The sequence below is a fragment of the Mus caroli genome, chromosome 6 (assembly GCF_900094665.2).
Source record: "Mus caroli chromosome 6, CAROLI_EIJ_v1.1, whole genome shotgun sequence".
Taxonomy (NCBI): Eukaryota; Metazoa; Chordata; class Mammalia; order Rodentia; family Muridae; genus Mus; species Mus caroli.
In genome coordinates, this window is record NC_034575.1 from 136529748 (window position 1) to 136556002 (window position 26255).

Here is a 26255-nt window from a genome sequence, read left to right on the forward strand (position 1 = left end):
AGAAAGCATTACTGGGAAATAGCTGGTTTCAATGCTATGGTCGTCATTGAAAGTGTGGTGTTATGAAGCATGGTGGAACTTCTAGCCATTAGTCTCACTGCGCTTCTTAACATCAGGGCCTTTGTCCCAGCAAGTGGGAGCTCAGATGTAAGCAGGTCTGAGTGTTCTAGCCTTCTTGTCATGTTACTAAGTTCTGTAATTGTGTTGACTGAAGTCCATGTCAGATGAAAACAGACAGTGGATGTGTACTGTTCTACATCTGTGACAGTACACGAAACAGCCAGAACTCTTAGAGCTAAATTGAAATTAATATAGATATAGAGTCATGGCCTAGTCCCTTTTCTCTATCCCTCTCCATCCCCCTCTCATTTCCTCCCTCCCTCCCTCCCATTCCTCCTCTCTCTGTCTACATGTCTCCTTGCCTCTCTGTCTCTGTATGTGTGCATAATCTCTCTCTCTTGCTCTCTGTCTCTCTGTCTGTCTCGGTGTCTCTGTGTCTCTACCTTCATTTTCACCAACTCGAAATGAGGATAATGCTTCAAAGTTTGCTTACTGAAGTTTTGACTGAATTTTTTTTGAGGGGGGGGATTTTCAGTTACAGAGGAGCTAACTGCTCAGCTACAGGCAATGTAAGGTTCCGTAGGATCCCTGCTAACTGAAGACTGACACTTCATGTCGTATCTGTCAGTGAAAAAGGATCTTTGCATGCCTGCCCCAGTGAGAGAGGGATCCAAGGCAAGGATGTTAGCCAAAATAAAAAAAAAAATGGGGACATTTTTACATTTCTGCACTCAGTGACTGAGGTGCAAGGATAAATTGAGTCTGTGTTGTACCTATAACACAAGAGTGTTTTCCATGTTGTCAAAAAGACATTGTTATATCTGGACATTTAAGCCCCTGCAGTGTATTCTGGACATTTTCTCAGCCAACAGGAGAAAAGTAAAAGGGGAGAGATGCTCAAATCCATCCCTGAGATTCCTGTGGTAAAATCCCATGAAATAGAATAAAATAAGTCACTGAAGTGGACCTACTCCTTTGCCTGCATTACTTCTAATAGTTCTTGCAATGTGTTTTGTCCTCTCTCTCTCTCTCTCTCTCTCTCTCTCTCTCTCTATCTATCTATCTATCTATCTCTCTCTCTCTCTCTCCCCCTCTCTCTCTCCCCCCCCCCCCCATCACTTTACAAACATTGGTAGGTCACTGCTCTGTAACTTGTCCCAAATCCCATGGTATATACAGGCCTTACTACTGTCCAAAAAAGTTATATACTGAAGAATTCTTGTTTTGTGTCTAAAATTCTTCATTACCAGTGTTATCTCTTAGCACACGGTACATTTTGGGGGGGGGTGTTTTGCAGGAGGGGAGAGAGAACACTGGGAAATCAAGAATTTCAGAATGAAGTACCACTGCCTTTGGAACTACAGGAGGTCACAGGAAACATCACTTCCAATCCTGACACCAAGTCATTAAATATTGGATAAAGACTAATGTGGAGTCTTCTATCATAAATCTGATCTACAGAAAAAGCCACAATTTGTGATGTCATTGAGATAGAGACAGAAAGAGATGCTAAAATAAATTGTGACAGTGTGGACACTTCACCCCTCCTTAGAATTGGGAACAAAACACCCATGGAAGGAGTTACAGAGACAAAGTTTGGAGCTGAGACAAAAGGATGGACCATCCAGAGACTGCCCCACCCAGGGATCCATCCCATAACCAGCCACCAAACACAGACACTATTGCATACGCCAGCAAGATTGTGTTGAAAGGACCCTGATATAGCTGTCTCTTGTGAGGCTATGCCAGTGCCTGGCAAACACAGAAGTGGATGCTCACAGTCAGCTATTGCATGGAACACAGGGCCCCCAATGGAGGAGCTAAAGAAAGTACCCAAGGAGCTGAAGGAGTCTGCAACCCTATTGGAGGAACAACAAGATAAACTAACCAGGACCCGCAGAGCTCGTGTCTCTAGCTCCATATGTAGCAGAAGATGGCATAGTCAGCCATAATTGGAAAGAGAGGCCCATTGGACATGCAAACTTTATATACCCCAGTACAGGGGAAACACCAGGGCCAAGAAGTGGGAGTGGGTGGGTAGGGGAGCAGGGGTAGGGGTATAGAGGATTTTCGGGATAGCATTTGAAATGTAAATGAAGAAAATACCTAATAAAAATTAGAAAAAATGAATTGTGACATTGAATGAAAGTAATTTTTGATTGATTAGGCAGTATTCGTTAACAATCAGATATACACGATGAGATGTGGCTCACTAGTTGGAGTGCTTGCCTAAAATGCTCAATGACCCAGGTTCCATCCCCAGCACTATATAAATTGTGCCAATTCATACCTTTGTTCCCTGTCGATGCAGGAAGGTTGGGCTCTCTATGTAGGTTGCCTTCTTTAGTGGACTATTTTCATTTATTCATGATTATAATCTCACATTTTGGTCCCTCTCTCCTTTAGCATGTGTGTACATATATGTGGATGGTTTATATGAGTGTGATGTGTGTGCCATATGTTGAGGGAATGCTTGTGTCTATGGCTAGGCATGTAAAATCCATAGGATAACTTTGGGTTTCTTGCCCTATCACTCTTTCTTTCCATTGGATATTTTCTTTATTTACATTTCAAATGTTATCCCCTTTCCTGTTTTCCTCCCTGGAAACCCTGTATCTCATTCCCCTCTCCCTGCATCTATGAGGGTGTTCACCCACCCACCCACTCCTGCCTCCCTGCCCTGGCATTCCTCTACACTGGGGCATGCAGCCTTTACAAGGACCAAGGGCCTCTTCTCCCACTGATGCCCAACAAGGCCTTAACCTTACTCTCTTGAGACATGGTCCCTTTCTGAGCCTGGAGTCTGACTGGCAGCCTTTAAGCCCAGAGATCTGCCTGTTTCCACATACCACAGTGTTGTGGTTACAGGCACAGGTGACGACTTTCAACTTTTGACCTGGGTGCTGGATACCTGGTTTTAGGGCTTGACACCAAGGCAACAAATATCAACTGATATCTCCCTGAATTTGTATTTTAAATACACATATTTCTGTAAATACACCTTCAACCCTTAGCTGCTCCCCTATTTGATTAACTACATTTTAATTTACTGGTTGTGTGTGTGTGTGTGTGTGTGTGTGTGTGTGTGTGTGCGCACGCTCGTGCTTCTAGGAGTTGCTTTTGCCCTCCTACCATGAGGGCCCCAGGGATCACTCTCTGATCTTCAGACTTGGTGGCAGGTACCTTCACGCAAAGAACCATCTTGATGACCTCAGCCTGAGATTTTTGCAAATGACACTGTTTTCCCACAGGATACCAAATTTTCATTCACAAATTTTCCTGGTCAAGCTTGCCAGCGACTCAGATCTTACAAATGAGAAGGAACTGGTGTTTCCCAGTTCGGAGTGTCATCTGACATACATGAAGCTCGCTCCCTTGCTCACAAATTAAGTCCTGGCAAACATGGTGACATAAACACCACTCCACCATCATTTCACATCCTGGATTATTCAACATTTCTTTAATTAGTTCTGAAGTGGGAGAGCTGAGGAAGGCAAGGTTGACCAATCTCTGACACTCACCAGTTAGATTTTACTTTGCGTTCCCTTTCAGAACAAAAGCTCTTCCACTTAGTCTCCTAAGATAGACTACTTAAACTCGAACCTGTTTGCTTAATCAGTAGATAACACTTTAAGTGGTATTAAAAAAAAGAACCAGATTTTGTTTTGGTGGAGAGGATGGGGTGAAAGATGAGGACCTTAATTAACCAGACTGACAGGCCCCATAGATCTCACAAGGGTTTAAATTAAGGATTGCAAGTCCTTGAAACTTGACAAGCTAGGCAGGATTGTCAATGCTGCCTTCTGCAGCCGAGGTAAGTGCAGATTAAACTTGTGCTGTCTCTATCAGAAGACTTTTGCTGGGACCTAAGAACTTCCCACTGTGAGCAGACTTGAAGGTTTTCTTTATTACCAGAGAATTAAAGCAGTAATTAAATTCTCACATATTTCAAAGAACACTGCTCTTTTTAGAGATACATATTTGCTATTAGATAGGATAGCTTCGCTGGTGTGTTAAATGAGCACACACAGATCAAGCTCTTGATTAAAGGAAATCCTCACTTGTACAGGACAGGAGCGCTCAGGCCTACTGTCCTCATGTCAAATGCAGAGTGATACACTGCAAATGACTGGACTGAGTGCATCGGGTATAGAGCCTATGGACCACTGACCTGGTCAGAGATTACCTGTCAGAGGAGATGTATCCATTTTGTTGTTTATTTGCTCAGTGTGTAATATTTACAAGTATAAATGTATACATATGGTTCAGAGCATGTTTTATAATATTTGACAGCTGGGTAAGTCTCTATTATGAGATTCTTAATGTTTCTAATGAGGAATAAGCAGGTATTTCAGGAGAGAGTTAAGGATGGGCAGTCCTCAAGTCCCACCTTCCCCCTTTTTAAATTTTAGTCAAGTATCAAAAGTATATCTTCCATTAAACGTTTAATTCTTACCTGTATCCAGCTCCTGTTTGCATGTGGATGTGTACAGTGCCCCAGTCATTTGGTAATTAGAAACACACATCTCAACTATCTATGTACTCATACCTCCTTGCAAAGCAAGCCTCTTTGCTATGCTTTGATTAAACAATGGGCCAAGTACAATAAGTGTACTTTGAGGTGTTTGCAGATTGCAAAATACTTTATCCTTAAAAGGAAAAAAAAACTTTACTTGCAAAAGAAAAAAAGAAAAAAGGAAAACAAAAAAAAAAGAAGAAGAAAGAAACAACATTTGGCTCATTCTCTCTGTCACCTGGCTGAAGAACATTAAAAAAAAAAAAGGAAGAAGAAAAAAAAGTTACTGTGTGCAGTTAATATCGAACAGCAGCCATCTCCAGATGATCCCTGCTGCATCCAATTTCTGCCAAAATGCTTTCTGTTAAACCTCCATCAAACAGACACACGGTGCACAAAAGAAAACCTCATCACCAAGGGGAACTAATCCACCTCTGCGCAATGTAAGCCTGTCAACTTTTTATTATAAGAAGTCATCAGTCATTTCAGTGAAGATTAAAAGTATGACTAAATTGAGAAAATCCTCTTAGCCGTTTGGAATTTTAATAGGGGAGCAAAGGGGGTGAGTAAAATTTAGACTCTGTGTGCATGTGTGCATGCGTGTGTGCAGCATATATGTTTATTTATATAGATCATCTTTGGGCTCTGTGCATATATAAAAATTCACAAGGCACTATGGACAAGAATTGCTGCATGTGCCCAGTACACCGGGCCTTCAGCACTTGTTCGTACATATTATTCAGATGAATGTTGGTAATCATGTCCACATCCTCGGCCCCCCAAATGGAAAAGCTACCAAACATTCATACATAAACATATAGCCTTGTAGTAGGTTTGCTGTGTTACCACAGACAAACAGTTTCTGATTCAAAGGAGCTTAAGAGATAAGGATGGAAAATGAGTCCTCACAGCTTTAATTACATTGCCAGCGGCAACAAGGTGATACAGTGGCAGAATGACAATTGCTATGACTCAGAGTATAGATTCAGGGTCAATATGCTATTTCATCCCTCTGCACCCCAGCAGATGAGCACCATGTGTGGTTATATCGGCCTCCCAGTGTTTGATCCCTGCAGCTAAAGTTAGTCTGATGTGCAGTAGGAATTAGAGGAGCATGGTGGTGCCTGTGGTGAACTGGACCATGTTTCACTGATTATATGGATACTGATGTGTCTCACTTAATGTGGAACTGAAAATGTGGGTAAATGTCTACGCTTAAAGGCCAGCGTTGTCTTCGCGCTCCCGAGATTCCACCTGGGTGGACACACGCAACCATTGCTGTGGTCAGCTTGAAGTTTGAAAATGATCAACTGCTGCCCCTGAAGTGTGAAGAAATTCCCTTTTCGAACATGCTCAGAGAACTTTGCACTACTCCCTCCCATGCCTTGCTCTCTCTCTCTCTCTCTCTCTCTCTCTCTCTCTCTCTCTCTCTCTCTCTCTCTCCTCTGCACAGAAATAAGGCTGCAGGAGATGCGCACATTTGGTTACTCATTTCCAGCAGGCACCCTCCACAGGGTCACAGGAAAACAATCAGGTCAGTCCTGTCGCTTGGCCAAGAAGCCAAACTGCATCAGTGTCTTACCTTTATGCGGTCGCACGGGCGCCAACTGGCAGGGCAGTGAGTTGAATTCTTTCTGGAAATCACTAAAGACCATGTATGACCGAGAAACCTGCCTCCCTGTGCATAGCAGAACAGCAGTGCTCACACCTCGGGAGAGTCAGGGAAACCTGGCAGCCGTTTCGGCGTCTTCTGGTCCTTTGATTAAAGTCTTCCCACGCTGGCCCCCAGTCCCAAACCAACTGGACCCTTCTGCTCTTCCAGCCGTGGTCGTGGACCACTGTAATGTGCCGCTCTGAAAGCCTACTTTACTTTCTGTAACCTTCCCTTCCATCCAATGAAAAGCAACTGTGGCCTTTTACTAAGTAAATGAGCAAATATTTTCCCAGTGTTCACCAGGTTAGATCCCCATTTAATTAAACTGGCTCATTATGTCCCTATCTGATTAGCAGAGTAGAATCAATTATTCAATGCACAAACATGGCTGCAGGAGCTTGAGGTGTATACAGAGCTGTTCATTTAATTCCAAGGACACTAATTAGGTACAAAGCAAGCAATAACTTTAACAATTGCAGGCACAAGCATACATGCAGTACAGGACAAGGGGAAGGGAGGGGGGAAGAAAACAGGCCTTCATTTTCTTAATAAGCTGGATTCTCTTCCCCCTAACAGGGTCAAGAAAAAAAAAAAAAAACAGAAAGCAAGAGAGGATGAAATGTAGATCAAGAAAGCTAAGCATCCAGGAAATAACCCCCCGGGATTTGCATATGTAATGGGGCTCTGCTACTTTTGTACTTTATAATCAAACAGTAGGCAATTATCCAAATTATTGACAGCAGATTTCTCATTTCAACTGCAAATTAAGGCCATTAATAAAGCTTTCTAATGCAAAAGTGACTAATTAACTAATGGAATGGAACTCGGAAGCTGTGATATCAAAACCAGTCCACCACATATTGTGGAAACACAGGGGAACTAATTAGTTTAATTATCAAAACAGCTAATTAAAATTACACAGTTGCCTAATTAGTTCTTTGCATTTTTTCTCCGGTTTAATTGACAGGATGGAGTTAAATAGGTAACTGGTCTCAAAGAGGGAAAGGAGAAAAAAATATATATATATAACCCGTCTACCAGCTTCTGCTGAATATTTTAGCTGATGTTATCTCATTCATGTGGCAGACCAGAAACAGGAAAATAAATGACTCTCATCCTTTTGGTAAGCAACTCCAAATTTTCCGGACATAAATCTGCCCTGGGAGTAAGCTATCGAGAAAGATTTTCATGAAGTTAAAAGGCTGGGATGTGTCGTTGCCTCTGAAAGGTCAGGATGAACACATATTTTGGAGGAGGACAGCATGTGGTTTTTCTCCAGGAAGTTAATTTTTCACTTAGTTTAATTTATACGATACTGTATGTGCAGTTCCATAATCACTGCCGGGGGACATGTAAAAGTGGCTTAGATAGCTGAGTTGCTTCTGAGTCAGAGAGAGCTGAAAGGTAGAGGTGAGGCACGAGTCTTTCCTGCAGGTCTGCAGACTTTCTTCCCAAGTGCCTCCTGAGTGTTGAGAAATGAGAGTCCAGAGAATATGACCAAAGGGTGTGGGTGCGGCATCCACCGGAATGCAGCCAAATCTGGCTGTGCCTGGCATTTCAGCACCGTGCTTCTGGTCAGCACCTCCAGGCCTCATACCAGTTCCTGTAAGGGTGATAGGCTATGGATACCATGAAGCTGCATTTCAAATGCCATTTAAAACACAGGGTCTCTTTTAGCTTTGCCTCACTGAAGGGCAGCAAACAAGAGGGTGGATACAACTGTTCAGTGTCTTTTGTAAAAGTTGTACTCTGCAGTCACACACTATGATTCTTTCACTAGGTCATAAACTGTTCTTGCCTATGTGTAAGGTGGGTCTCCGTGAGCTGGTCTTCTCTTTTCCAACATTTCGTCTTTCAGTTTGTTTGTGTTCCTTTTGTTTTTAATTATTATGCTTGCAATTGATTCCTTGGTTATGAGAAGGAATGACAAACTGAACCTGAATAGATCATACACGCTCAGTAAACAGGAGTTATATGGATAAAGTCTATTTTAGTTTATACATATAAAAGAAGATCTATAGAAAACATATACATGTGAATCATAAAATATTAAATAAAGCAGATCCCTGGAGAAAAATACATGACCAGTATCTTTGAAGTCTCTGCCATGGCAAATACTTCCAGTCCCTGTTTTCTGCTCGGGGACAAGTCAAACAGTAATCTGGAACTTCTGTGAATCATCCTTTTATCACTCATTTGTACGTTAGCTAAAGTGAATCGTTTGGTTTTGTAGATTAACCGCGTAAGCTTAGGATATGTACATAACCATATAAGCTTAGGACACTTACATGGTTGAAAGCTTTCCTGAGAGTCTCCGTGGCATTTCTAGACATATCCCAAGCACACCCCCTTTACTCTCATCCGTACCTAGCAAGAAGAAATGTCATGTATTCATTTCGTTTCTGAAAATTTTGGAATACAGTTTGTCATTATCCAAAAGGCCATGCACATGCCCCATAGCCTGACCATTCCATATCTGGGCAAAGTTCTTACATACCTATACTAGGAATATAGTAAAATACACTTATAGAAGATGGTTATGACAAAATTATTCTTTAATTGTGTTATTATTAGCAATTAACATCTGATAATTGTATTTTGTTGTTTCAAGTGTCACAACCAAAATTGTGAATCAAGGGGACTTAGCAGAGTTTTAGAGTTGGCATATAAATGTTGACTGATCATTAGCATATTGCATTCTAAATTATTTAATACTCAATACTTGGTGAATAGTCTTATGTACCAAACTGTGCTCTATTGATAGGGAATATGTCAGTAATAAAGCAGAAAAGGCTGCTCCCATGGTTTCTCTATGCTACTGTAGGTTATAGATGTTATGCAGTAAGTAAGAACTGTAGTGTAACACAGTAGTAGTATTGTAGAGAAACAAAGGGGTTAGTAAATGGAAAGAGACTGGTAGGCTTCTAGTTTCAATATTACAGATAGGAAGGTGTCATTTAAACAGAAGTCCCAGTGATGCTGAGGAAAATACCATTAGTTCATCTGTGAGCAAAACCACAGGGTCCATCTTCTTATTTGCTTATAAAGGCAGCAAAGCTATCTATCGTTGTAGGTGAGACAGACCAGACCAGGTCCTGATTCTTTGCTGTTCAACAGACTCTCTAAATATAACCTTTATCTCTAGTGTGGATGAAAATATGTTATTTTCACAGTAAAGGTAGTTAACTAATACACTTTCTGTCTTACACTGTCATACAGGTTGATGGAAAGAAGGAATCTTGGTAGAGCAGGAGTTGAAGGAAGAGTATGGTTAAAGGATGGGACTGCCATTGATTTGGAAAGAAGGGTGTCAGCTTGTCAGTAGCTGTAGAACCAAGAACAAAGAAGAGATATGTCTGAAGGTGAGGCCAAACAGTTTGGTTACAGACTGCTTTTATATGAATGCAATGATGGAAATTCAAGAATTGCTACAATGTATTAGTGGAACTATTAGCTAAAGATGATGTCTTGTATAGAGATAAACAAGGTTCAGGAAGGATGCTACATGGACCATCATTACAGAGAAGTAGGACACGTGATGTCCAGAATCTTAGGAGTGGGGAGTGTTTCATAGAGGAACTGAACAGTGTGATGGATGCTGAGTGTCACCAGAAAATGGTAACCGACAGTGATATTTCCCTTAAAAAAGGGTATCATTTACTTTCCTAGGAATACTGGTAGGAGGCAAGACAGATTTGTGTAAGTTCTGGAGGGAGTCACAGATGAATACAGTTAGATAATTAGGGTTACTGGTGAAAGGAATGAGCTGCTGGTGGGGAAAATATAAATCTGTTTGGTTATATTGTAGACTGTTCACATGTGGCTGAGAATGTTTATGGGGAAGATAATTAGAATGCCCACGTTCTGAAGTCGAGTGGTTTGTGTAAGACCCTGTGAACATATGGAGTTGACTGTAGGACTAGAGAATGGGTAATTCAGGTATAGTTATAAATCTGAACTTTCAAGGTTTCATCTTGGTTGCCTAGGTTGATGCACCTAGGAAGAGGAACCAACAACTGAGGAAATGCCTACAGCAGAGTAACCTGTGGTCATGCGTAGCGGTGTTTTCTAGATTGATGTGGGAAGGCCTAGCCCTCTACCTATGATACTATCTGTAGGTAGCTGGGTCTGTGCTATATAACAAAGGGAGCTGAAAATGAGCCAGGTAATGTGTCTTTAAGCATCATTCCTCTGTGAATCCTACCTGAGGTAGCTGTCTTGGCTTCCGTCTCTAATAGATTGTAACATGGAAGATGACAAAACCATTCCTCCACAAGTTACTTTTGATCATTGTTCCTATCACAGTAACACAAAAGGATACTGGAAGAGAAAACCTTGTATAAGAAGTCTTCAGATGAGAACAGGCTGGAAGACCCACCAAAAAAAAGTATCAGAGCATTTCTTTGAGTATTTATAATCACTTTTTAATTAGTGAACAAAAGAGTTATATTAGCTGAGAGTTAGGAAGAGATTAAAGGAAGAGTTCCAAGGTGACATTCGTGGTGGCACCTACTCTCAGAGTAACATTCGGACACAGCACTCTAGGTACTGTGTTGTGAGACAACATTGCTCCTATAATTATTTAATTTATAGAAAAATATCATCTTGAATGAACCTTGCTGAGTAGCGTTACCCCTAAAACAATTCCCCATGTGGTTAGAGATGAGGACATCAGAGGTATCAATTGTTGCTGACCAAGAGACAATGAATTCTATGTTGTGAAAGACGTTGATATAAGGTGTGATGAGGAAGTCAAATGGCTTACATAGTTTGCTTGGTCCCTAGCCAACAGAGAGATACACATGGGGGACGTCTATCTTATAACTACAAGAAATTAATATTAGTGAACACCAGTAAGATTAGAAAGCATATCTAATCTAGGAATAGAATAGTAGCTCTGTCCTCTTCCAGGTATAATTTTGGAAGATTCTGATCATAGGACCCCATCACTCCACATTTGCACCAAATGCAAAACTATGAAACTAAAGATGCACTGTAACAGAAAGAAAAGAAACCAAGTAAAAAGTTACATTTGCTCTGTGAAGCCAACAGAGAGCTTTTGGAGCATCTCTGAAGAAAGAGAGAACCAAGTCACAATAGCAGGGTGGAGAATCTGTCGGAGGTTTGCAGCCACTCCTGTGATGTAAGGATGATCTGGTAAAGTTTGGATGAAGATACAGAAAAAACTAGGAAGCAGATTAAACTCAGACTGCATTTAGCCACTCCCATGAGTCAAAGGCCATGAAGCTACGTGAGAAAGGTTGGCTATTATGCTGGGCTAAGCTGATCAATAGGACAGATGATGAGGAAGCCTGAGACCCAGTTGTGCACCAGGAGGGTGCATAGTCAGCAAAAATGGACTGAGCATCTTAGTGGGGTTTGAAGTTTGGGAGAAATGAGTGAAGCAATTAGAGTCACAGGAGTAAGATGCAATTAGAGTCAGCCCTCAGGTGCCATTTTGATCAGAGCTTCTGTTCAGTCAAACATCACTTAATAGCTTCCTGAGTTTGGGTCAAAGTGTGCACAAAGCAGACATTATGTCCTAAGCCTCTGATACCCTGATAGTGTGTTGCTATTAATGGGCTTCTCTCCAGCAGGATAGCAAAGATGTTCGTCTGAGGTTTATTCTTCTGTGGAACATGGGCATCTTGGTTCAAGAAAATCTTCATCATTAGTCACATATCTTAATGTGAGTATTAGCAATTCAAATATCACCCACAAACTTAATGTTTTTGTCTTTATTTGAGAAAAAAATTGCTTTCAGACAGTTAGAAGATATTTTGGCTTTATGAAATTCAGAGTACTTTCTGGTTTCTCTGAAAAGACTAAATAAAGTTGTCAACCACCTAGCGCTTACAGACCAAATCTACCCTGCCACCTGCTTTGTGGTCATTAAAATTTTAACATAATAGAGTCACCCAAAATTATCTACATATTTTCCCAAACTCCTTTGCAACTAAGTCAGATCTGAGTTGACAATACACAACTAAATAATTTATAAAATGGTCCTTTTCAGAAACCACTGCTGACCTCTTGCCCTGATATCTCCTCACTCATGCTGGTTGGGTTGGATGCTTATTTTTCAGCCTCCATGTTATAAATTATTAGAAGCTACACAGTAGTCAGTGGGGCAGATAAAAAGTGGAGGGAAGGGGAAGGGGCCACAAAGAAGCTCTACATTGCTCTGTCTATTGTTTTGATGAAGTAAAAGATGAGAAACAAGTTCCCCACGTGGGCAGCTGAACCATGGCACTCTTTGTTTTGAGTTTTATGAGAAGGTAAGAAATTGAAAAACTTGAAATAGTTCCAAGAATGAACGATCCAAGTGAGGCTTGTACCATTGGGAGTTTCTGTTGTGCTTTTACCATCTGCGATGTCATTGTGGTTTCCTAGATCTTTGTGTCAGGGAAATAGAATACTTTTTTTTTTCTTTTATATAGAAATGTGATCCCCCTGGTGATTTTATGACATGATATACTATTGTACTTTGAATTTATAGATGATTTTTTGGTATTAGGGACTGCATGGCTAAGTTTAAAACATAAGGATATAAACACAAATGATAATCCCTTAAAACGGGTCTTTTTCCTTGGTGTTACAAGTTGTCTTGCTTGAATTTTATAGTTGTGTTCATATTATCAGAAGGTTTTCTCTATGCATCAACATCTTCATTGTATTTTACTTGGTTGGTTGTTGCTTATTTGGCTGTCTTATTTTTAGTTTTACAAATTCCTCTTCTGAGTTTTTATGATTTCATTTGTTTAATTCTAAGCTCACCACTGTAAAGAAGTCCGTTGGGTTAGCAAAGAAGATCGTAATTTTTTATCAGTTTTAAGTCTGTTATTGAGAAATTTTCCATCCACACTTGGCAGGAGATTGGTCTACTACTGTCTTGTTGTTGTTGTTAATAATTTATGAAGGGATTTTTATAGAGGTTTCTCTCTCTCTCTCTCTCTCTCTCTCTCTCTCTCTCTCTCTCTCTCTCTCTCCATTTTAGGAAATGGGTTCAGGAACATTGATAATGGTTCTTCTTTGAAGATCTGGACAATTTCAGCAGTAAATGTATCTGGGCCTAGAGCTTTTAGGTAAGATAATCTGCTTTTTAAAGATTTTATTTATTTTGCGTATATAAATATACTGTTGTCTTTATACACAGCAAAAGAGCACATCAGATCCCATTACAGATGGTTGTGAGCCACGATGTGATTGGTGAGAATTGAACCCAGAACCTCTGGAAAAACAGTCAGTGCTCTTTTTTTTTTTTGAATTAATTTTTTATTAGGTATTTTCCTCATTTACATTTCCAATGCTATCCAAAAAGTCCCCAGTACACCCCCCCCAACTCCCCTACGCACCCACTCCCACTTTTTGGCCCTGGCGTTCCCCTGTACTGGGCATACAAAGTTTGTGTGTCCAATGGGCCTCTCTTTCCAGTGATGGCCGACTAGGCCATCTTTTGATACATAAGCAGCTAGAGTCAAGAGCTCGGGGGTACTGGTTAGTTCATAATGTTGTTCCACCTATAGGGTTGCAGATTCCTTTAGCTCCTTGGATACTTTCTCTAGCTCCTACACTGGGGGCCGTGTGATCCATCCAATAGCTGACTGTGAGCATCCACTTCTGTGTTTGCTAGGCCCCGACCTAGTCTCACAAGAGACACCTATATCTGGGAAAAGAAGAAGTCAAAATATCACTTTTTGCAGATGTTATGATAGTATAAATATAAGTGACCCTAAAAATTCCACCAGAGAACTCCTAAGCCTGATAAACAGCTTCAATTAAGTAGCTGGATATAAAATTAACTCAAGCAAGTCAATGGCCTTTCTGTACACAAAGGATAAACAGGCTGAGAAAGAAATTAGGGAAACAACACCCTTCTCAATAGTCACAAACAATATAAAATACCTTGGCGTGACTCTAACTAAGGAAGTGAAAGATCTGTATGACAAGAACTTCAAGTCTCTGAAGAAAGAAATTAAAGAAGATCTCAGAAGATGGAAAGATCTCCCATGCTCATGGATTGGCAGGATCAACATTGTAAAAATGGCTATCTTGCCAAAAGCAATCTACAGATTCAATGCAATCCCCATCAAAATTCCAACTCAATTCTTCAAGGAATTAGAAAAAGCAATCTGCAAACTCATCTGGAACAACAAAAAACCTAGAATAGCAAAAACTCTTCTCAAGGATAAAAGAACCTCTGGTGGAATCACCATGCCTGACCTAAAGCTGTACTACAGAGCAATTGTGATAAAAACTGCATGGTACTGGTATAACGACAGGCAAGTAGACTAATGGAACAGAATTGAAGACCCTGAGATGAACCCACACACCTATGGTCACTTGATCTTTGACAAGGGAGAAAAAACCATCCAGTGGAAAAAAGACAGCATTTTCAACAAATGGTGCTGGCACAACTGGCGGTTATCATGTAGAAGAATGCGAATTGATCCATTCCTATCTTCTTGTACTAAGGTCAAATCTAAGTGGATTAAGGAACTCCACATAAAACCAGAGACACTGAAACTTATAGAGGAGAAAGTAGGGAAAAGCCTCTAAGATTTGGGTACAGGGGAAAAATTCCTGAATAGAACAGCAATGGCTTGTGCTGTAAGATCGAGAATCGATAAATGGGACCTCATAAAGTTGCAAAGCTTCTGCAAGGCAAAAGACACCTTCAATAAGACAAAAAGATCACCAACAGATTGGGAAAGGATCTTTACCTATCCTAAATCAGATAGGGGACTAATATCCAGTATACATAAAGAACTCAAGAAGGTGGACTCCAGAAAATCAAATAACCCCATTAAAAAATGGGGCTCAGAACTGAACAAAGAATTCTCACCTGAGGAATACCGAATGGCAGAGAAGCACCTGAAAAAATGTTCAACATCCTTAATCATCAGGGAAATGCAAATCAAAACAACCCTGAGACTGCTTGTGGACGTTGTACATCGTGGTGCGCACTAGGCTCCGCACCACGATGTACAACGTCCACAAGCAGATGGATACAGAAAATGTGGTACATTTACACAATGGAGTACTACTCAGTTATTAAAAGGAATGAATTTATGAAATTCCTAGGCAAATGGATGGACCTGGAGGGCATCATCCTGAGTGATGTAACACAATCACAAAGGAACTCACACAATATGTACTCACTGATAAGTGGATATTAGCCCCAAAACTTAGGATACTCAAGATATAAGATACAATTTGTTAAACGCATGAAACTCAAGAAGAACGGAGACCAAAGTGTGGACACTGTGCCCCTTCTTAGAATTGGGAACAAAACACCCATGGAAAGAGTTACAGAGATAAAGTTTGGAGCTGTGACAAAAGGATGGACCATCTAAAGACTGCCGTATCCAGGGATCCATCCCATAATCAGCTTCCAAACGCTGACACCATTGCATACACTAGCAAGATTTTGCTGAAAGGACCCAATCAGTGCTCTTAACCACTGAGCCATCTCTTCAGCTGCAAGAGCATTTTTATTACTATTCAACCTCCCTGTTTGTTACAGATCTACTTAAACTTTTTTCTGCCTTAATTTTTGGGAGGTCACATGTTCTACTTTTATACTTACTGATTTCTTGTATAGTTTATAATTCATTGCAATATATTAAATGAATGCCCAAATGTTCCTAGACACTCCTAATTTTATTACTCTGGAGCTTCTTTCTCTTCAGATTAGTTTAGAGATAGGTTTTTCCAGTCTCACTTAATTTTTTCAAAGGACCAACACTTCATTTATCCATTTCTTGTTTCATTTTTTTCTTTTCCATTTCAACCAAATCGGCCTCAATTTTTGTTTCTTTCCATCCACTGATTTTGAATTTTCATTCTTGTTTTTCTAAGACTCTGAGGTATCCCATTAAGTTTTTCTATTTAAGATGTTTCTGCTTCCTTTTAAACATAGGCATTTATAGTTGCAATTGTCCCTCTTAAAGCAATAAAATCTGTTTTACAAGGTCTCACATATTCTGGTTTACCGTGGTTTCTTCTTCCTTCAGTTCTGGAAAATGCTTAATTTTCCTCATGATTTCGTTAATGAGGCCTCGTCATTCATCTGTTGCTTCCCAGTATCTTTAGTAAGTCCTGCAGTTTATTTTTCTGTTTAGTTCTAGTTTAAAAGGGGGGTTACTGTTGGTAGAAAATTTTAAGAGAATTTTTTAGAAGAGAAGGAACTATTGGCAAATCGTTAACCAACAACAACAGTGGATAAAAAGTATTTGAAACACTACCATTTGTAAGCTAATTTGAAATATAGTTATAAAAAGTATTTGGATTGGGGTAGGTAGCTTGGGGTTAAGGTTCTTCCCAGAAGACAATGGTAACTAAACAAACATGCTAGTCTGAAGTGTGGGATATTTCCCTAGAAGTTGTTAATCAGGGATGCCTCGGGGATGCTCCAGGGAAGCTCTCTGGAACAACATAGGCTGCTGTCATTGCTATTGATTGCCTCTCAGAGCTTCATAGGAAGACTCTGCTATTGAAGCAATCATGCACTTCAGTTGTGTGCCATAGTGAGGTAAAGCTGAATCTCACACAAAACACCAATGTGCCAGACAAGTTGGGCCCACTGGCACGATGGTGGCATGACTATAATGAGATTAATTAGCCACCTTCTTGTTGAGTTTGAGGTCTACTTTTCAGGAGGGAAAGTCATACCTAATACTGTAAGTCTCATCCAGAACCTGCAGTTGAGGAGGTCATGGGCCATCGAACAGAGCTTCCTATTGTTGTTTTGCTTATAGTGGCTATAGATATCTAGACAAGAAAGACCTACTGACATTCCATTACAGAATGAAGAGAGGCTCCCGAGTCCCCACCTTTCTTGATGAGATCTTATTGCTTGGGAATGGGGAGGCCTTTTCTTTAATAGTGTGATCATGTGTTAGTTCCCCATGTTCTAGTATAAAATACTCACTCATGCTCCTGAGAGTCACTTGAATCAACCTTAGCACATCTCTCTCACACACATATGTGAAGGACATGAACAGGGAAAGGGGGCTGTTAGGAAGAAGAAGAAAGGATGCAGTGAGATTAGGAAGGAGATAAGAGAGTTTAATGAGGGTAGAGCTTGAATGTGATACAAATACCACACACACACACACACACACATCTAATAATAATAATAAACTATCTTTTATTGTTCATATTAAAACATCTTTTCTCTTCCAATTGCTGCCTATGTTACAGGAGATTTCATGGTTTTCTTGGGACAGTGTGCATTGTGCAAAATTTAGGTGAAATATTCCAAAGATGTCTATTAGGTTTATTCAACCTAATGCCATTTAACTCTTCTGTTTCTCTGCAAGCCTTCCATGTTTGCCAAGCCTTTGATCAAGAAAACGGGGCAGATATAGGTGGACCATATATGACTGTCCATTTATTCTTATTCTGAGTTATGAGTCTCTGTATTAACTACTATTCAAAGCAAAGGAAGTTTATCTGACCAATGTGAAGAGCAGCTAGAATCTATTAGTATAAACATAAATATTAAGAAGTTAGTCTGACAAGATTATTTAGGAAAAAAAATCAGTTACTTCTCTTCTCGTGCCCAGGATTTCATCAGTCATGGACTTTCGATTAAGTTTATAATTTAGGCATAAAATACTCCTGTGAAGCCTCAAATACAGCTAAAAAATGGTCACTCACTTAACTATCATGTTACTATTGCATTAATGAGCATACTTTTCTTAGTATGACAGTATTATAGCACAAGGATCCCAGCACTGGATTGAGGCCATTGATATTATTCTTCTCCAGGAAGCCAAAAAAAAAAAAAAAATCTCCTTTCAGCATTACAAATACTAGCCAGTAATTAGAAAATTTCCTAGTCAAAGGAAGATTTATTGCTTAATGTCCTAAAACTACTGTGGTTTTTACTGTCACAATAGAATCTTACTATCTAATTACCATGGGATTCTAAGAACAATTATAATGACATGTATTGTTTGGGGTACCCCTGAGCCGGCCTTGATGACAAGTGAGCCATATATATATGACCTAATATATATATATATATGACTTGATATATATATATATATATATATATATATATATATCCATTTATATACATATATGCGTGTGTACATGTAATCATTTTCATTGAATAGCCCTGTCTTCTGAGAGCAGCATTGTACACCTCGTGCAGGGTATAAAAATCAAGACTGCTAACATTAAAAAAAAAAAAGGTTTATTTATTTATTTATTTATTTATTTATTTATTTATTTATTTATATGAGTACATTGTTGCTGTCTTCAGACACAACAGAAGAGGGCACCAGAATCCCATTACAGATGGTTATGAGCAACCATGTGGCTGCTGGGAATTGAACTCAGGACCTCTGGAAGAGCAATCAGTGAGTGCTCTTAACCCCTGAGCCATCTCTCCAGCCTACATTCAAAATTTCTAACTCTGTGAATTTCTGACTATGTGGTCATTTTACTAATCCTCATTTGTTTATTTACTCTTTTATTGAAGTCTTTTCTCTCTTATCCTCCCATGCCATGGTTATCCTTCTCCTTGGTCTGATCCCATGATGTGTCTTCTGCACCGCTGATTTAATTTCATGAATCACCTCAGTCTCTTGGGAAGTGATTCTAAAAGCTGTACAGCCCACAGTGAAGACTAGTTGTTATAAATAAATGAAGGAAAATAGAGAATAAAAACTAAATGAAGGGGGGATAATAAAAATGAAAAGGAAGACAGCTAAAGAAATACAAAGATATTAAAATAATCCCAGTGTTTAGGAGTCTGAAGCATCTAAACACCTAACTTAACTCCAGTCACACTGTGTTCATTGAGAAATCCTAGACAGGGTAGATTCTCTAAGACTGCCATATCCAGGGATCCATCCCATAATTAGCCTCCAAACGATGACACCACTGCATACACTAGCAAGATTTTGCTGAAAGGACCCTGATATAGCTGTCTCTTGTGAGACTAGGCCAGGGCCTAGCAAACACATAAGTGGATGCTCACAGTCAGCTATTGGATGGATCACAGGGCTCCCAATGGAGGAGCTAGAGAAAGTATCCAAGGAGCTAAAGGGATCTGCAACCCTGTAGGTGCAACAACATTATGAACTAACCAGTACCCTGGAGCTCTTGACTCTAGCTGCATATGTATCAAAAGATGGCCTAGTCGGCCATCACTGGAAAGAGAGGCCCATTGGACATGCAAACTTTATATGCCCCAGTACAGCGGAACGCCAGGGCCAAAAAGTGGGAATGGGTGGATAGGGGAGTGGGGGGGAGGGTATGGGGGACTTTTTGGATAGCATTGGAAATGTAATTGAGGAAAATATGTAATAAAAAATATTTTTAAAAAATTGAGAGGGATATAAAAGGGGGAGACAGGCTAGAGAGAATTTTTATTGCAACTATGAGGATCTGAGTTTGAATCTCTGGTATCTACATAAAGGTGAGGTGTACAGCTGTTCATGTCTGTAACCAGAGTCCCGAGGAGCAGATACTGTTGGAGCCCAAGAGCTCATGGCTGCCAGCCTAGCTGAAATGACAACCTTCTGCTTCAGTGAAAGACTTTATTGGAGAAGACATGGTAGACAGTGATGAGAGACTATCCTGGCATCCCTTTCTAACCTCCACATGAAACAGTACGGAACAGCAAGCTGGTTGAAGAGCTATGTCAAACAGACCATGTGTGCTACGCTGTCTCTCATTTAGGCAAGGATGTGGCTCTTTGCTTAGCTTCTGGGAATGAGGATGACTGATTGGCACAGTTGTATTCCTGCCTCTGCCTGCTTTCTTTCAGGAACAGTGTTCGCTCACAGAGCTGGTCACATGTGAAATCCTGTCTCTCTGAGCTTCATTCCAGACTATGATACAGAGCAGATTGCTACCTGGTAAAACACTGAGTGATACTAACCTAAAAGTTCTTTCATTTTATCTAGATTCAAATCTCAGAAGACAAGAAGACAGTCTGATGACACTTGCTTTGGATGTGCAGACTGAACCATGAGGAAGCGGCTTTGTCACCAGAGCCTTCTAGCTGCAGACTTGGGGATTCTTTTTAAATATGGCTTCCTGCCACTGCTCTGTTTGTGTGGGGAGAAGAGAGGGTTTTCCCAGCAGAGTGCCATGCAGCTGGTGGGCATGACTTTTGTTCTCTCTCTCTATATATATATCTATCTATATATATATATCTATATCTATATGTAGATATAGATATATAGATATATAGATGATAAATAGATATAGATATAGATATGGATATGGATATGGATATGGATATGGATATGGATATAGATATAGATATAGTTATTTAGTACTGGAAGTATAGTGTGAGTTTTCTGAGGCGTTCTCTTTGTCTTGAAGCATTACCACCACCCCTATGAAGTGCAGAGACAGATTATCACTCTGCACTTGTTTCTGAGCCTTCCAGAACAGGCTAGATTCATTCTCCCGCTCTGTCTCTCTGTTCCTCTGCATGCTTTGCTATCAAACTGAATATTTCTCTGTCATCACTGACTATCCAGAGTTTTATCTCACAAGGCTTCAGCAATCTGCCTGTGGGCATTATCTTCCACCTTAACAGTCCCACAAAAATAATAACCAGATGTAACTTCTATTCTGGGTGTAGATACATGATTCCTTGGTGTCATACTCTGCCTTTGTAACCCCCAGCTGCCTTTACTGTAACCACTGTTAAAAACATCCTTTCATTTGTAGGTAGACATGAAGATTCATGATGGTAAGAGTTAAATCTGCAGTGCTTGGTCTACAGAAATCACCTAATAAATATTTGATTAATTAAGGGTGAATAGATTTTTTCAAAGCATAAATTGTTAAATATAGGTGCTATTCTGAAAATATGCTTACATTGGAAAAAAAAACTCACATCAAGAAATATACTTGGAAATAAAAAGGAATTTGGTAAGCACTGGGTTTGTGCTTCACCATACCCGAGGGGAAATGTGGAAATTTTATGCATTTGTAAGGTGGCCAAGTGATCCTGCGTTCCAGATAATGACAGCAAATAGAGAGCTCAGTCCATTATCTGAAGTGACACAAATGGTAAGAGAATATTGACAGCTAGAGCAAAATACATGGGCAATTGCCGACAACGGTTCCCTGGAACTCAGGGATTGCATGATCTTGAAGCAAATCATTTAATCTCTTGATGTCTCATTTCAACGACTGAGTATATAATGAATGACTATTATTAACTACCACATGGGGTATTGTGGGACTTAATTTGCTAATGTTTATAAAGTGCTTCAGATTGTCTGATTAAAGTATGAAGTATCATCATTATATTATAAAAGAGTATGTGAAATTTCATTTTAATTTCATAAATATGAAATTATACCTTTCTACTGCTACTTAAAAATATCCTGAAATCCTACACATAAATTGGTGTGTTTGAATCCGAGTCTCTAGGCATTCACAGTGACTGTTCTCGCTGTCATCTACCTAGTTTGTCCTTTATGTTTTTCTTCATTGCTATGTAAGCTTACAAGATTTCAACTTGGGCTGGCTGGAAAGGGATCAATAGCTTTCAGATAAATTATTGCCCAGGTAAGTTGAGAGTGATGTGTTATGGTGAGTTTTTCTTTCAAGTTTCCCTTTTTCTTCATGGGATAATTCCCTTATATTCAAATCCAATTTCACTCCCTCTGTGCCAATATTCTCCACACCAAACAATTATCCTCCTATAGCAATCATGGAGGGAGGGAGGGAAAACCCACAGGCTCACTCCTTTCTCCTGGAAATGCTTTGCTGGGAATCCTGACTTTTCATGGCTAGGCTGTTCCTCAAACTGCAGACCTGGAGGTTTTGTATGACATTCTGATGTGTCTCCCTGTTTTCTATACAGGCAGCTCATGACTGTCCGTAGCCCCTGCTCCAGGAATCAGCTGACCTCCTCTGTCCTCCATAGGCACTGCACGCAGATCCACATATCTCTACAGGGATGTCATGGGTATACAACTCAAAACAGAATTAATCTTTTAAAAGACTTAGTGCATCAATTTTACCATTTTCCACTTACAAGTATTTTTATTTTTATACTCAATCTGTCAGCTTTTGGAAGAGAGATTCTAGTTATTTTGGTCCTCAGTGCTGTGAACTGCATGGCTCCTAGGGTAATTTTGTTGTTGTTGGTCAATTTGCTCCATTTAACCCTTTATTCTGGCAAGTTTTGTCCCGCAATTCTGTGATTTTGTGTATTGTCTCTCTGAATTAATGCCCTTAATATTTTTTTTCTGAACTTCTCATTACTGAATACAGAAACCTCTGGACCTATTATCTAATTTTCTTGCCTTTTCTCCCCCTTTGCATATTCGGTATACTTTGTCTTTTGCAACTCATTTTGAGAAGTTTATTGAATTACACTTTTAAAAATTTATTTTTTATTCATTTGTTTGTGTGTGGACATAAACCCACACTCTTGTGTGTTTATGTTTACATACATCACTTGCATGCATGGGGGGGGGATAGGGGCCAGATGAGGGGCATCAGATGCCCTGCAACTGAAGATATAGATGGTAGTGTACATGTGGATGTGGGTGTGTGGAAGAACCCAGCTCCTCTAAAAGAGAGGCAACTGATCCTCACCATTCACCCAGCTCTCTAGCCCATCCACTAAAATTTAAATTTCTAGATTATTTATTTTAAATAGTTATTCTGTCTTCAAAACACTAAGGCTATGTAAACATTCTCTTCTGTTTTTTTTTTTTTTTTTTTTTTTTAATCAGGATACTTTGTGTTTGTTCCATGGTCCTTGTCATTGTCCTTAGGATAGTAAGTACAAATGTAAGTGTGCATGTGTGTGTGTGCACATTCATTTGTGTCTGTTTACCATTTCTGCATGCACGTATACATACATGCGCACAGGTGATACACATTTCACAAGTTGGACTTCACTGTTTCTCAAATATCTTGGTCACCAAAACCCACATATTAAAATTTACTGAAGATCCCAAAGTGCTTTTCTTGTGTAGGTTATATTTGTGGGTATTGTATTAGACACAAGAGCTGATCAGCAGGCTTGTGCCACATAAGGACATTTCAGTTCGTGAGAGACTGTGTACACAGCCGTCCCTCCAGACCATGTGAACTAGACACACCAGAGCCAACTGAGTCTGAGGGAGTACACTCTGGGAAATTTTCACACCAGTAAAATTGGTGAAGGAAGCAATTTTCAGAACATATATTCCTTGTTAAGTGACACATAGTTATATTAAAACATTTATTAATTTACAAATAACACTAAACCTGTCACATGATAGTAAAAATACTATTTTAATGACCAGTTTAACTGAAGACAGCTGCATTCGCAAAGATATTTTAGATCCTAATTTATCGTGTGTCTTCTTGCATTGTGTTGCCTCTGAAGAACTCTAGCTTACACTCATGAGAGTAGGGGGCAAATAAGAGAAACAAAAGCTCTATGGTATCAGGAAATTGGTTTTGACCTTGAACAAACAAGCAAAGGGCAACGAGCACATATGTTCTCTCATCTATATAGCTTAGAAATTGCTGTTACATGCACACGTGAACACACACACACACCACCTTGTTTTTTCCTGTGTTGTCATGTTTTTCTCCTCTTGATTTTATTTATTTTATTTTATTTTTTTTGCTTTACTTTTTATTTTGTTTTGTTTCCTCTTTCTCTAAGTTGCCGTGTTTAGGAGCTCTCCTCAGATATCTGAGAACAGCTGCCTGACAGCCTCCATTTAAGGACAAAAGACTGGCTGGGCTCTGCGTTTGGGAGAAGAATTTTCAATGAGTGAATTCATCTAAGGTACTGGACCCTCAACATCATGAATGATGCTCATCTGTGAAAAAAGCAGAGTCTTTATCAACACGCCTTTACTGTGCCATCCTTTGGTATACCCCAACCTTTCAACACATACAATTTACCAATAATAATAATGTCTTTACAGAATTGAAATGTAAACAGAAGAGAAGCAGAGAGCACCTTGTAATAAAAAAATATGTGTTTTGCGGTGTCAATCATCCAGCACGCGCACTTTGTGGTTATGTCATATGTCAGGAGCTTGCACGCACGTGCTGACTATCTGTGGAGGTGGCAGTTGTCAATGCAGGTGGAGAGACATGTGCTGGCTGGCGAGCAACACTGACGTGTGTCAAGTAGCATGGCTTCCTCCTTGAAATCCATTGTGTCTGTCTGAGGCATATGACACAGTGTTCCGAGATAAATTCCATGTAGTAAAGTGCTTGGTACAGTGAAACAAATCCCCATGCCCGTCAATCGCAGCTGCCCATTATTCTCTCCTGCTGGGAACGGTCATGATCTCCTTAGTGAACAAAATCTCCATTGCAGTGTGCTATGAACTGCTGTCCTGGTGTAGTCTGTCAGGTCCCCAGGCTTACATAACCTGTGTGTCTGCTATGTCCTGTCCTTAGGTCTATCTGCTACCTTTCACTAACCTCCTCACTCTGCTGGTCCTTCCCAGAGTTTAATTCTCTAGCTCTATTATTCTATTTGATCTTTTTTTTTTCCAGAGAAATATATGTGAGAAGCTTCAATAATTTTTATTCTGTATCTTCTTGACTTCATATAGCCTAATATAACCAATGTCTCTGTTATGGGAAATAGTAGCTTCTCTCTCTCTCTTTCTCTGTGTTCACACCAGGTATGGTTACTCGCATTCCACTGAAGAGCAGGATACCTCCTCATGCCTCTGTAAGGTAAACAGTGGTGTAAACAGTGGTCTAAATACACACGTAAGGATATCTTCTTCCCAAAGCAAATCACTTGTTCCCTTTAGCTACAATATCCAAAGGAGGAATGAGAGACTGCTAATGTGATATGACTTTATACCTTGCTAGAACTCTTGGATAAACCCTGGGTTAAGCAATGTATCATTTGGGTACAATTTACAGCTGCATCTCTGAAAACAAAAATCATGCCAAGTGAGGATCAAGTTTCTGCTTATAGCTCAACATGTGCATGGGTGTGGATAAGGTGCACTTAGGTTCATGATTTGCACGCTTCCCCCTTTTTCATGTATGACCACCTGCTGCAATATCAAAACTCATTGTGGATGGAGGAAATTCTTCCCTGTGAGATGTAAGATGTATGTAAGCAGTACACTCACATACGCACATGTGTGTGATCAGAGGCCCTTGCATTAACCACTCCCCAACCATTAACTGCTTCCTTATTTCCAGTTTTCCTCTATGTCATGCACCCGGCTGTTTGGAGTTCCAGAAAGACCAGTTTGCCCATCATGATCTGCACTTGCTATTAAACTATGCTTGTCTGTATTCCCCTGTGTGGCTTTTGTCCCTTGGGTTCCATGTCCTTAGAGAATGGATCAGTGGAAGAAAGGTGTGAGTTTGACCAATGTCTTCATTGCACCCACTAAGAGCCCAGCTGCTCCTCATGGACTTTCTCAGCCAACTCTCTGTTCCCCCCTTTCTGCTGCCTTTGGATGAACTGCTAGCACCCAGCTTTCTTCAGGGCATCCCCACTGACCCCCTCTGTGTCCCTGCTGTAAAAAAGGGGGGCCAAAAGCTTCATCTAGCCTCCTTAGTTAGCATTCTGGGTTTTTTTTTTCACTTCTCTCAAATTGGTTGACTTCGCTATTCTCTGTGTGTTCTTCTCTCTAGGTACCTCCTCGAACGCTTTATGATTTTTTATTACTACACATCTTTGGAAAGTGGTGAACTCTAAGAAACAGTGTCCAATCAACCACACTGAATTGGAAGTCCCAAGTAATAACTTAGTAATTAGAAAAATCAATATTGTTAAGGCGAGGCTGAGACAAAACCTTTATGAAGAGGAAAACCTCAGAGACTTATAAACTATTTCTCTTCACAGAACTATATCACACATCTGTAAGCCTAGATCATAACTTCACTGCTCCACTGTACTCATTTAAATAGAACCAAGCCTCTACATTACAGATTAAATTTCCTGAGAGGTGACAAAAGACATTGGTCCTCTGTGGAATGAATGTTTTTAATTTCCTTAAAAACTGCTCATTTTCTCATTAAAAAAAAAGAAAAAGCCCAAAC

General features: G+C 40.0%; 1 long non-coding RNA gene across 1 annotated transcript; it reads left to right on the top strand.

Annotated features, from left to right (window-relative positions):
- The first annotated feature begins 4939 nt into the window (after positions 1–4939).
- LOC110296727 lies at positions 4940–26255 on the top strand. Its single transcript, XR_002378201.1, has 4 exons — positions 4940–5138; positions 6030–6110; positions 13228–13315; positions 25848–26255. It is a non-coding gene; the product is annotated as an uncharacterized LOC110296727 (long non-coding RNA).